Source organism: Pinus tabuliformis, chromosome 4_1 (assembly GCF_031772625.1).
Source record: "Pinus tabuliformis cultivar Carrire ecotype Pingquan chromosome 4_1, CPIR1, whole genome shotgun sequence".
Taxonomy (NCBI): Eukaryota; Viridiplantae; Streptophyta; class Pinopsida; order Pinales; family Pinaceae; genus Pinus; species Pinus tabuliformis.
Window position 1 is genome coordinate 851,038,728 of NC_142303.1, and position 10,603 is coordinate 851,049,330.

Genomic DNA, 10,603 nt, shown 5'->3' on the forward strand with positions numbered 1-10,603 from the left:
CATCATTGTGGTCTATCTGCTTGTTACATATGCATGGTGTCGTTCATGGTTGTAGTGATGTCACCATGGAAAGGAAGATGTTGTTGTGTGAAGTGTGTCGACATGGGTGTATGATTGGTTACATGTTGTTTATGCTTGCGTACTATCAGTGTACAGTGACATGGTTGTTGTTGTCATGCATGAGGTCATGGTGTGTGTAGTTGACATGGTCATGCATTGATGACTGGACTCTAGTAAGAATAATGGATATATGGTTACTTGCTTATGTCTTACATTTCTATATGCTGTCATGATTATATTGTATATGTATCATGTTGATTTGTTGATCTTGTAGACAAGGAATCCTCCCCGAAGTATGCTAAGGTAGGTTTATTTATTGTGGCTTAGTTTAGCTGGCATGGTATGCCTTGTAGGAAAGAGATCAAAATGGCTAGCAATATGGTAGACTACAAAGAATCTCACTATGAATCAAACAAGCAGTGTCATGTTGGACACTCCTTCGATTTAACAGACACATTGAGAATCGTGATGGAAGAAATAAGGAGTTGTAAGGAAAACAATGATAAAATCATGCAGACACAAGAGAAACAAACAGAGGTGAATGGAATACTCCTTCAAAAATTTTCAGAGTTGCAGCGATAGGGACCACTTTGGATCAGCCATGAGCAAGATGACAAAACTAATGGGGTATATGGAAGTAGGTCTCATGGTGGTCATAGGTCAAATAGAGCTGACAAGACCAAAGATGGCAGATCCTTGGATACTATAGATAGGAGGGGTGATAGACACAAGTATTATTCTAGTTCTGGTTCTGAAAGGCATCACGATCATCATTTTTATCATCCTTATAGAAGGAGTGATAGGGGATACTTGATGAATGAATTTAAGAAAGAAAAGCCACCTACCTCTGATGGAGAGATGAAGAAATCATAGAATGCAGAGGCATGGTTACTTGGTATGAGGAAGTCCTTCAGATTGCATGATTATTCAAAAAACATGAAAGCAATGATAGCCATTTTAAGTCTCAAAGGTAAAGCAGATATTTGGTGGGAATATGTGAAGCATGTCAAAGGTATTTATGAGGATGACTTGGCTTGGCATGAGTTTGAGAGGCTCTTGAAGAAGAAGTATTTTTCGAAAAGGTACTATGATGACAAAGCTAAGGAATTATATGAGTAGTGAATGGGTTCCATGACAAATAATGAGTATACTAGTAGGTTCTTGGAGTTGTTGAGATATGTGCCTTACCTCAAGGAGGAGAAGGGAAGGGTTCAGAGATTCATCAGTGGACTTCCAGTAGCATACAAATACTAGATTGAGTTTGATGAGCCTACATCGTTGGAGGAGGCCATCCGAAAGCTGAAACATTCTTATGAGTAGACGAAATGCAAAGTTGAGCCTAAGCCTGACTTGAAAGGAAATAAGAAATCTAAAGGAAAATGGCCACCAAAGCGAGGAAGACCTCAAGATGGAAGTGAGAAATAAAATGTAGGCCCTTACAAGAAGTTCAATACAGCTAATAAGGGAAATGGAGAACAACAGACTAAATGTGATGGTAGAGCACCATTACAGTGTTGGATATGTGGCAACGATCATCAAAAGAGGGATTATTTGTAGTATCAGGGTGGTAGACCCCATATCTATATTACTTAGGAGACACATACAGTTGGTGATGTTGGTCATAACATTCATTAGATCTATGCAGTTGTGGACAATAGGAAAGTAGATCATCATGCATCTATCATTGAGATGGACAACAAGCTTTGTGATGAAGTTGTTTCTATATTGATTGATCTTAGATCTAACGATAGTTATATTAACCCTGGCCCGGTGGATCTATGTGCTTTGAGAAAAGAAGTGCATGAAGAATCTTGGTTGGTATAGTTGGCTATAGGTACAAAGAAGACAATTCACCATTGGGTAAGAGCTTTTGCATTTGAGGTAAATCGTATGCCTACAGTACCACATTTGAATGTACTACCATTGGGATCGTATAGTATGCTTTTGGGTATAGATTTGTTGTACCTTCATAGGACCAAAGTGGATTTCTACGACAAGGACATTGAGTGTGTGGATGATAGTGGGGAAAAGAGAATTTTTCTTGGAAAGAAGAAGCCTACATCAATGAGGATGGTTACTGCTATGCAAGCTAAGCCTAGTTGTAGAAAAGGTTGTGTGATGTTTGCAATACATATATCTAATGACAAGGGAAAATATATTGAGGATGAAGAAATATTCAAGAGACATCTGTATTACAGAAGTATCAGGACGTGTTTCCAGCAAAGATTCCAGAGATGCCTCCTTAAATGGAAGTAGATTTCTCTATTGAGTTGGTGTCAAGGGTAGCACCAGCATCGATGGCACCTTATAGAATGAGTACCCCAAAGCTAGTAGAGTTGAAATTAGAGTTAAAGGAGATGCTTGAAAAGGGATAAATTAGGCCAATTGTATCTCCTTGGGGCGCACCAGTGTTGTTCGTAAAGAGGAAATATGGTACTCTCATATTGTGCATTGATTATAGGTAGTTGAAAAAGGTAACGATCAAGAATAGGTAACCATTGCCAAGGATTGATGATTTGTTTGATCAGTTGAATGGAGCATAAGTGTTCTCTAAGATTGACTTGAGATCCGGATACCATCAGTTACACATCAAGGAAGAGGATATCTACAAGACTTCTTTTAGGACCAGGTATGGGCATTATGAGTTTGTTGTAGTCCCATTCGGTATGACTAATTCTCCAGCTACATTTATGTGTTTGATGAATAGTGTGTTGCATCCTTATATGGACAAGTTTGTTATTGTATTCATTTTTGACACCTTGATATAATCCAAGAATGAGGAAAAGCATGTTGAGAATTTTGCAGTAATGTTGAGATTGCTAAGAGAGCATCAGTTGTATGCTAAGCTTAAAAAGTGCAGCTTATTTCAGATAGAGGTGCATTACTTGGGATATGTTGTTTCCAAGGAAGGAATAACAATAGATCCAAAAAATATAAGGGCCATCATGGAGTGGGCATCTCCTAAGAATGTGGATGAGGTGAGATCCTTCATGGGATTGGTAGGTTACTACAAGAGGTTCATCAAGAACATCTCACACGTTGCATATCCTATATGAAATCCTTGCAAAGGAAAGGTAAGAAGTTCGAAGGGACAAAAGAATGTGCAACTAGTTTTGAGCATCTCAAGCTTCGTTGACACATGCACCAGTATTAAAGGTTGCAGATCCGGACAAAGAATTTGTAGTGTGTACAGATGCTTGCAAGAGAGGACTTGGTGGAGTTTTTATGTAGGAAGGATAGATAGTATGGTATGAGTCATAGAAATTGAATGAGCATGAGAAGAACTATCTGACACATGATCTTGAGCTAGCAACGTTCATACATGCATTGAAGATGTCGAGGCACTATCTTCTTGGAAGGAGGTTTGTATTTATGAGCAATCATAGTGGGTTGAGATATTTGTTTGACCAGCCAAATCTAAATTCCAGGAAAGCTAGATTGTTGGCTACCCTTAGTGAGTTTGACTTTGAGATCAGATACATTAAGGGAAAGGAGAACTGGGTTGGAGATGCTCTTAGCACGAAGGTACAAGTAAATCACATAACATCTATAAGCTCGTATGCGATAGATTTATAGGATAGGATCTTGCAGGCAGGACAGTGTGGTGCAGGTAAATTCTCAGTGCAGACACAAATAATTCCTCTAGCTGAGAAAGCAGATCTAGACACAAAAAAATAATCTATGGAAAATATCCTTAAGCTAGAATCAATTAAGAGGGCATACCTCTTATAACACTATTCTGCTTGGTGATGATCCTTCTTCCTCACTCCAACTATCTTCTGTTTCCTTCCTTCAAATACTAGAAACAAGCAAACAACAACAACAACAAAAATGTGACAGCAAGCAATATTGTATTCAGCGTACTTAATAGGTCAAGGAACATTAATCCATAAATATGTAAAATGACATTTCATGTAGGAAATCAATCGATATTTTCATTAATATAAATCAGAAAGAGATTACAACCGGTGCCTTGACGTTGCTGGTCTCCTTCGACGTATCCGGGTTCCACACTTTTGCTAGCACTTCATGGATAGCCCCAACAATGGTAGTTTAAGGCCTATTTCCCTCTAGTCTCAAACCAAACCAAAATCATACTATTATCCCCCAAACACACACTAAAAATCTATAAGCTATAAATCACTTGCTGGTTATTCACACTTGCTCCAAAACTCCAACTAGCTTTTGCTTGGGAAAAAGAGAGGCTTGTAGAGCTTGGATGGATGGGAGATGGTTCCTCTCATCATGGGAGAAGGTATTTTCTCTTGAGGTTGTTCCATCCTAATAAGGGGAAGGAGCCCAAACTAATTTCTTCAGCTCTATCCGGCCTAGCCATCTACCAGACTTACGTTACGAAGCTTCTAGACATGGAAGTTTCGGCTCCTTATTTGAAAAACCTTCCAAAAGAGGATCGGCGCGACTGGAAAAGGGCTCAATTGATCCAATCGGTGCGAGGGTTAGTTTTAACCTCTGTAAATCGACGCGAGGAGAAAACTGGTCAGTAGCGTCAGTCTTGTAAATTGGGATAGAAAGAAGATTCTTGGGAAATGATGCAAAGGGGAATTATTCTGCTCATGAAGAGGGACATACTGGGAGTTTCTTCATGATGGGAAAACATGTTGGGTACATTGTAGAGGTCCTCCAAGATCGTAGACAGGGATTACAGGGACAGTGACAAAATGTTGTGTAACAGATGCCCCTTAAAGCGTGAAGGTCAAACTAGAGTGAGGGGTGAAATGCTTTACAAGTGGAAGCGGGGAACCAGAATCCGTCATCAGAAAACCTACAAGCAAGTTGTTGTGGTAAAACACAACCCCCCATCATTTTGTCACACAAAATGTGGGGACCCTCTATTTTAATTTTTGCATAACTCCCTCTCTATTGGTGTTTTGAGTGACTCTTGATTTCTCTGGTATTTAGTGCTTGGCTTCCAAGTTTTCAAGGATAAAATCATGTCTTGACTATTGCCTTGTTTGATGGTAACTTTTCGCATCTATGATGACACTGGTCACATAAAGGTGATTTAGCATCTTTGGTTATCATGTCACCTTTGCATTATGCATTGGGCTTCACATGGTGTACATCTCCTCCGTATCACTCGATACATTGCTAAGTTTCATTGCTTTCAATATTTTGGCAGTTTGCTTCAATGCCATCCTCTTTTGGATTATTTGATGAGTTTGGTTGGACTAGGCTTTCACATGGCACTTTCATAATCATACCCCTTCACTGAATGTATATAAAATAATATATTGTATTTATAAATATACATTTTGTTTTTGTTTTTAATCAGTTTTATAGAATTGCATATATTCTAGTTTATTAATTTAAATATGTAAATATATATAAATAAAAACATTAACCAAAAAAAAAGCACAAAACAAACCAAACCTTTATAAATTTGTTGTATATTATGGTTTGTATATAATAAACAAACAAAAAACATATTATATAAATTTTATAAAATATATTGCACATAATGTAAATTAAATATGGTGCAACATATTACGTTCTAAATATATTAAGATATGATATAAAAGTGAATTGTTAGACTAAACAAGGCACAACTGAAATAAATATAAACATACACAACACATACAAAAACCACACAAAACCATAACACAGAGATTTAACGTGGTTCACCCAACCAATCTGGGCTACGTCCACCAGAACAGAGGCATCGGCAATCTTATTATCCAAAAGGAGATTACAACAAATCTAATAATTCACACTTACTCTCAGCTCTCCCCTATTTTCTCTACTTTCTCTACACACTCTTACAATCCTCTACGGAATTACATGATCCGGACTTAAACAGGAACGCAACAAATTACAAAGATAACCATAAACACAGATATGCAGCGGAAATAATACTTCATTTCATTAATGTAAAATACTAAAATATGCTTACAAACAGTAATGGAAATAAACTAGCTAGGGCGATGGTAGCTTATCTCTGAGAAGAGATGTGGTGGCTACATGCCTCTGAACTGTGTTCCAATGAGGCTCAACGGCCTATTTATTGTTGAGAAACAATGGAAAACCCTTAACATTCCAAAACCTAACCCTAGAAGATGAAACGCCAAACTGTGGGCCCCGTTTGGGTAAATTGGTACACCAACTTCCTGGGGTCGTAACTTTGGCATACGATCTTTGTTTGACGCGTACAATAGCTCGTTAGAAATATCTATCCGAGCACTACCACTTTGGGAGGCAACATTGATCTATGTTGCCCTAGATTTCCCAAAAAACGTTGTTTAGGGCCTCAAAACGGCTCTGGAAGTTCAGGACCCAAAAAACTGCTAAAAATAGTAAGTTGTGCTACAATTAAGGAAACTGAAAATGCTAAGAGAAACAATGGTGGGGGTCCAGGTGGACTTGGCAGGTGGCCACCAATATCCACCTGGATCATTCGTCCTCCCTTAGGAAGCAATGGTCCCCATTGCGTTGAGTTACTCCATGAGATGAGGAAACTTTTGCTGAACTTGTTCCCTGGTGAGCCACTTGCCCTGGTGAAGGAGTTGGCCTGCTTTGACAACTTGATATAGTTGGATATTCTGTTGGCGAGTGTTCTTGATCTGTGTGTCCATGATCTGATCAGTTGCAGCTTGTTCCATACAATCTGGATTTAATTCTGTGGGTGTGAGCTGTTCTGTAATGTCAGATGTGTCTAGCAATGGTGAAAAGTATGGCCGAAGGCAGTCCACATTGAACACTGGGTGCAGGCCAAGAAATGGGAGAATGCTAAGCTCAAATGCATTGTCTCCCATAGCCTTAGTAATGGTGTAAGGACCATATCAGAGTGGTCTCAGTTTCCGATAGGCTTTAGTAAGGCGTTCCTTTTGCAAATGCAACCAGACTTTGTCGCCCACCTGAAACTTGTGTGGCACCCGATGTTGATCATGTCGCTGCTTGTACTTGGCATTTGATTTCTCCAGAATTTCATGGACCTGCTGGCGAATATGTTGGATGCGCTCAATGAAGCTAGTGGCCTTATCTGTTTCAGACTAGACATGAGATGAATCTATGTGAGTAGCTGCAAGTGGCATGGCCACATCAATGGGGCATAGTGGCTGGAATCCCAAACCCGCCTAAAAAGGGCGATGGCCAGTGGAGCTGTGAAGAGCTCGGTTGTAGCTGTGCTGAACATAGGGGAGGCTCTCATCCCATGTGCGTGGATGCTTTGAGTTATACATGCGCAGAATGTGCACAATCATCCTATTGACAACCTCTGTCTGGCCATCAGTTTGAGGATGGAAGGCTGTGGACTTCGTGAGTTTGGTGTCCAGCATTGACCAGAGACTGGACCAAAATGTGTTGAGGAACCGACTGTCCCGATCTGAGATGATAGACTGTGGGATCCCAAAGTGCATCCACACTCGTTCAAAGAAGAGTTTAGCAGTGGCTTCTGCTGTGATATTCTTCTTGCATGCCGCCATAATGGCCATCTTCGAGAACCTGTCAACGACCACAAAAACACAGTCATTTCCATGCTTAGTGGAAGGAAGGCCTGACATGTAATCGGCTTTGTCCTTTGTTCTGTGGTTTAGGGGCACCTTTCCCCTGCTTTGGATTCGCTGATCCAAAGTCTCGCTTCTTTTGTTTAAACTTTTGCTCGACCTTGACGACATATCGGTATGCTGTGCCGAGCGAGGAGATGTTCAAGAATTGTATTTCTTCCTGGATGTACTTGTGCAGGCAGCCACGGTATTTCAGTATCAAATGCTGCTCTGAATCCTTGATACGCAACTTTGTGCGAAGGGTATGGAAAAGATTGGTGAACTCCGGCACGTCTTGGTCCCTTTCCTGCCGCAGCGTGGTCCACTTTATGTATTCATCCTCATAGCTTCCGACAGGGTAGTACTGCTCCTTGATGGCATCCCGGAATGAATTCCAGGTGGGTGCGGCTGAAAATAGTGAGCCAGTACTTTCATCCTTCTGCTCGCAGTAGGTTTCCCACCAGTCCTTGACGTGGGGGGCTGCTTTGAGAAGAGCGAAAACAATCTTTTCCCGACTCGAAAATTCATGAACAGAAAAATAACCCTCTAGCAGATTTAACCATTTATCTACGGCATCTACGTCTATCTGACCCTCGAATATGGGGATTTCAAAATTAACTTGTACCTTAAAGGGCATGGCCTTTCTAGAGTAGTTGCTGGAAGTCGATGCATCGCTTCTATGTAGCCGCTGAAGGATCTGGGCAAAGTTGTCCATCATCGCGTTCAGTTGTCGCTCGAGGGCTTCTTCGAGCAAGATTTTGATAGGATCTCCTGCCCCCTCATCTTTCTTCTCATCTGCCATGGGAGGCCGTCGGAATTTGCGAGGCTGGTCTTGCAAAGGTTCGACCAGTTCAAGCCCTAACTCCTTATATCCTGACCTTGTTGGGGACATGCAAAGAAAAACAGAGAAAAAGCAGACCGCTCTGATACCACTGATCCGGACTTAAACAGGAATGCAACAAATTACAGAGATAACCATAAACACAGATATGCAGCAGAAATAATACTTCATTTCATTAATGTAAAATACTGAAATATTCTTACAAATAGTAATGGAAATAAACTAGCTAGGGCGATGGTAGCTTATCTCTGAGAAGTGATGTGGTGGCTACATGCCTCTGAACTGTGTTACAATGAGGCTCGACGGCCTATTTATTGTTGAGAAATAATGGAAAACCCTTAACATTCCAAAACCTAACCCTAGAAGATAAAATGCCAAACTGTGGGCCCCATTTGGGTAAATTGGTACACCAACTTCCCGGGGTCGTAACTTTGGCATACGATCTCTATTTGACGCGTACAATAGCTCGTTAGAAATATCTATCCGAGCACTACCACTTTGGGAGACAAGACCCATGTTGGACCCATGTTGCCCCAGATTTCCCAAAAAACGTCATTTAGGGCCTCAAAACGGCTCTGGAAGTTCAGGACCCGAAAAACTGCTAAAAATAGTAAGTTGTGCTACAATTAAGGAAACTGAAAATGCTGAGAGAAACAATGGTGGGGGTCCAGGTGGACTTGGCAGGTGGCCACCAATATCCACCTGGATCATTACATTTCTATATAGCTGGAGCATAAAACTGAATCATAAATTCCCTCACAACAAATATAGGATGCATTAACTCCTCCTCAAAAAATACTGGAGCTAATATAGCAACTAATCCTATTGTTGTCACATACATGAGATTTTTCCCAAATTTAATAAAACAGAAAATCTCAACAATCTCCACCTTGACAACAATTAGCCTGATGCCTTGTTCATTTATTATTTTTATCTTTTCTGCAAGCCAAGAGAAGCCAGACACCAACGCAGCTTCTCTAACAAAACTAGTTTCGTGAACATGTCTGCACAGTTTTCCTTCGTATGCACCTTTTCAAGAGAAACACCCCTTTCAGTGATAACTTGTCTTACAAAATGGTACTTGATTGGTATATGCTTTGATTTACTATGATAGGCTAGATTCTTAGCCAAGTGAATTGCACTTTGACTATCACAAAATAACTTGATGTTGTCCTGTAACCTCCCAAACTCACCAATCAAACCTTTCAACCAAACCGCTTCTTTGCAAGCATGTGAAGCAGCTATGTATTCTGCTTCAGTAGTGGATAAAGCAACAATATTCTGTAGCTTTGACATCCAGCTAATAGCTCCACCTGCAAGAGTAAAGACATACCCTAAAGTTGACCTTCTCTTATCCAAATCACCTGCAAAATCAAAATCAACATATCCACAAACAAATTCACTACTTTTATTATAAGTGATACAATAATCACTTGTGCCTCTCAAATACCGAAGCACCCATTTCACTGCTGACCAGTGTTCTTTACCTGGATTTGCCATATACCTACTGACAACCCCAACTGCATGTGAAATATCTGGTCGAGTACAAACCATCGCATACATCAAACATCCTACTACATTGGCATACGGAATTCGAGACATATATTCCTTTTCTTCATCTGTATTAGGACATAAACTGGAAGAAAGCTTAAAATGGGAAGCTAAAGGGACTGACACAGGCTTCACATTGTTCATACCAAACCTCAAGAGTATTTTCTCAATATACTTCTGTTGTGATAGCCACAGCTTACCATTGCCCCTGTCTCTAAAAATCTCCATGCCCAAAATCTGTCTTGCTGCTCCCAGATCTTTCATATCAAATGTCCTTGCCATCTAAGCCTTTAACCTGTTGATCTCCACTATGATTTTTCTTGCTAAAATCATATCGTCAACATATAACACTAAGATAATGAACATGCCATCATTTCATTGAATCAAACCTGCGATAAATTATGAGGAAATCGTGTATGTCAAAATTAAAACATATAATGAAAGTAATATGTTTTCATATTCTTACGACTCATTTCCAAAGCTAAATATTTCCACACCAACTAAAATGTGAATATCATTCATTGACCAAATTTGAAATCATTAATGATAACGATCAAATGCCAATTAACCATACCAAGCAAAACTCAATGCAATGTGCCATAGTTTAAACGACGAATATGGCATTTCACTGATGGAAAGGTGCACCACACAA